This window comes from Crinia signifera, chromosome 9 (assembly GCF_055691185.1).
Source record: "Crinia signifera chromosome 9, ASM5569118v1, whole genome shotgun sequence".
NCBI lineage: Eukaryota > Metazoa > Chordata > Amphibia > Anura > Myobatrachidae > Crinia > Crinia signifera.
This window is the reverse complement of record NC_139225.1, coordinates 20,853,075-20,857,002: the sequence shown is the minus strand read 5'-3', so window position 1 is coordinate 20,857,002 and position 3,928 is coordinate 20,853,075.

Genomic DNA, 3,928 nt, shown 5'->3' with positions numbered 1-3,928 from the left:
ACAATTTGACGTCGACCATATAATTTGCCTATATATGAAAGTTGACATTTTAACCATCAACATTTCCACCGGTTTCACATTGCAAACGCTACTCGTATCTGGAATGTCTAAATCAGTGGTTCCCAACCTGGGGTACTAGTACCCCTGGGGGTACTCTGCAGTGCAGACCAGTTGGGGGTACTTGAAAATAATATTGGTAATGGTGGAAGATGAAAAAAGTATTTTGATGGCAGAAAAAGACCCATTGCTATGGAGACGAACCATGTTGTGTCCCTTATGGTTCTGTCTTCAGCATCATCAGCGTCTCATTGTGCTTTTGCCTGACCAGCAATCCAATGGGAGCTAACCATGCTGCCCTCAGACCTCAGCGATCATCTGTCCTGCGCTGACACAGGTGGAAGAAGCAGCAGCATTAATCCTACAGGTGTAAGTGGGAACCCTGGAGACAGTACATAACCAGCGGCCAGACACGGAAGGGCACGATTCCTGTCCACTACTCCTTAATATTAGGACATGCATAAGGATACGCATACCGCTCACTTCCACTCCACTCGTAAGTGCTGTCTATATTTTAAATTGAGAGGAGGGAGTACTCATCAATGAAAAGCCTAATCAAGGGGTACGGGAGAGAAAAAAAGTTGGGAACCACTGGTCTAAATGATCAACATTTAGCTGTCTACATTGTCGACATACTGTATAGACGTGCCACCATTTTGGTCAACTATATATTGGACCTGCATTATGGTTTTTATATTTTGAATTTGTCAATTTAGACTGTGTTAGGGCCAAATGTTAAAGAACCAGCCAATCAGCTCTTAACAGTCATTTTCAACCCCAGCCTGTAACATGACATTTAGGGGCTGATTGGCTGGTGGTTTACCACTCTCCATTTTATCACTTTTTGAAGCTCGATACATCTGGCCCTTAGTAATATCCCGCCTTACACTATGTTGTTGGCATACCCGCTGGGCACTGTCCTGTCCCAGGCAGCCTGTTGCTTGAGCTAATGTACACTGGGCTGCATCTGGTGCACTCCCGGGTCTCCAAAGGGAGTCATTAGGCAGAAGATACATACCAGCTACAGACTAATGTGTGTACGCTGTGATATATTATATATAGTAGGTCCCTAATTAGTACAACACCACTGCTGGGTAATCATCACTGTGCCCAGGCTGCCGTTATTCCCAGGTCTGACACATGAGCTTAGGGCTCGTCCCTGCGCTGGATGGGACAACTGCTTAGCACACTGCAGACAGCACATGGGGACATGTACGCTTCAGCCAGGATGTGTGACAGACATACGTATATGTGCAACAGGGCAAATACATTGTATATACTGTATGAAGGGGACACATGGGGAAGATGGTGGTCACAAGACCGACGCCGAGACCGACAATGAGACGTGGCCGTATGTCAAAAGCAAAAAGGTCGACAGGCCAAAAGTTGACACACCAAACATGATGACATAGGCAAAAGGTTGACAAGCAAAATGTCGACATTGAAAAGGTCTACATACGTTTTTCACGATTTTTTTTTTTTTAAAAAGGACATGTTCATTCTTTACCATCCCAACGAACATGGGGTCTGATTCAGTACCGCTCGCTAAGCAGTGGTCGTTCGTGGAGGGGAGAGAAATAATTCGATGGTTACCGTCCAAACGGACTATTATTTGCATTGGAGTCCACCGAAGAGGGGGCGGGTGCTGTAGTCATGTGACCTCAGCCACCCACCGCCGGCAGGCCCAGCATTTCCATGGGGATGTCCATAAAACACTGGGTCTTCCCCTGCTCTGGCCCTTGCCCTCCCCCTCCCTCCCCTACACGTGTGAGGGCCTTGGCGACGGTGATAGTTGCCGAAGGTTTTGGCACAGCGGCCCTGCACAAGCGTGTAATTGCCCACACGCATGTTCAGAGCCGCACCATTGGTCCTTGGAGCGAATACGTCAAGGAACGGATCCAATGTGAATTACCGCCATGGAGGGGGAATATAATAGTGTGCTAAGCGCAGTGAAGAATGTGTGTGGGGGGGGGGGAGGGGGCGGTGCGGTACACTTATACGTTGTCCAAGTCAACATTTTTTGGTGTGTTGACCTTTGGCCTATTGTCACCCAATAGTGGTCAACACAATGACTGTCAACCTTTTTACTGTCGACAAGTCAACCATAACCCATCCCTATATGGAGGGTCCAGACACGGGCTCTGTAAGTGCCCTAAACCTCTAACCCTACCCGCCCCCAGCATCCTAACCCTTCCCACTAGTGCCTAACCCTAACCCACGTCACCCGACACCTAGCCCTCCCTCCCTGCAGCCTAACCCTACCCGCCCCCAGCAGCCTAACCCTCCCCACTAGTGCCTAACCCTAACCTACATCACCCGCCACCTAGCCCCCTTCCCGGTAGCCTAACCCTCCCCACTAGTGCCTAACCCACGTTACCACCACCTAGCCCCCCTCCCTGCAGCCTAACCCTACCCCACAAACCCCGCCACCTAGCTCCCTCCCTGCAGCCTCACCCTAACCCACAAACCCCGCCACCTAACCCCTGGCGGGGGGGACTGCAGCGCTGCACCCCATAGGTAAAAACTGCCATTGGTTGCCACTTTTAAAGTATTGGCAACTGTGGGCTCGAAAATCACAGCTTATTAATAAGTCACTATGGCAACCACTGGCACATTACGTTTGGGTGTCTTTACTGAAATGGGCGGCACCGATTTGCAGAATCAATGGAAGGATTAAAAACTAAGATGTTGTCAATGACCAAATCTTAAGTTCTTAATTACCGTGAACCGAGATCTGTCACATAGCGTGTGCGTCAGCTTACACGGCACTCAGAAGCAGTTAGTCGGATCAGAATGCCACATATCCCAGATGCCCACTTGGTTGGTCACGTTTAAGCCCTGTATTATATGTTTAGCAGCGCAGCTTCACTTCATAGTGTCATACACCGGAGCCCTAACGCTGATCTTACCAGGGGAATAAACACATCCTGCGATAATGACTTTTCTCTTGTCCTTGTTCTTGAAGGCGCAATGCCCAGTTTTAGATCTCCTTGAAATTCAATCTGGAACTTCTGCAATCCTCTCCCTCCCCGCCGTGACATTAAGTAAATGTAAACAATCTTGAGCAGTCACCTGATATCTGCCCCCCTCGGTAACATTTGGGCGCTATTCCTGGCTTGGCACGTCTCAAAGAGAATTAGGAAAAGATTTATCCGCAGCCTTAGTTTGTCTGATCTTATTATTCACTATTAAAATTAATCACATGTGAGATTTATGGAGCATTTCATAGCCCGAAACTGGCAGAGATACCGGGGAGCTTTAGACGCATTTCCTGTTCACAGGCTCCGGGGAGATGGGCAACATCTTCTACCCTGAGACTGAGGTAATTCATTCATTCGCGGTCATTGTCACACACACAGTTACGTGGCAAAGGGCACAGGGAAACGACTTCCACACTGCCACCCGCTAATGCTGTAATAGTCCAAATCCCCTTATTTATTAGTCACGCGTAGCCAAGAAATCCTGACCACTGGCCATAATCCATCTATTACCCCCTATACAGACATAGGACACTACACCCCCAACATGTCCTGACCACTGGCCATAATCCATCTATTACCCCCTATACAGACATAGGACACTACACCCCCAACATGTCCTGACCACTGGCCATAATCCATCTATTACACCCTATACAGACATAGGACACTACACCCCAACATGTCCTGACCACTGGCCATAATCCATCTATTACCCCCTATACAGACATAGGACACTACACCCCCAACATGTCCTGACCACTGGCCATAATCCATCTATTACACCCTATACAGACATAGGACACTACACCCCAACATGTCCTGACCGCCGGCCATAATACATCTATTACATCCTATACAGACATAGGACACTACACCCCAACATGTCCTAA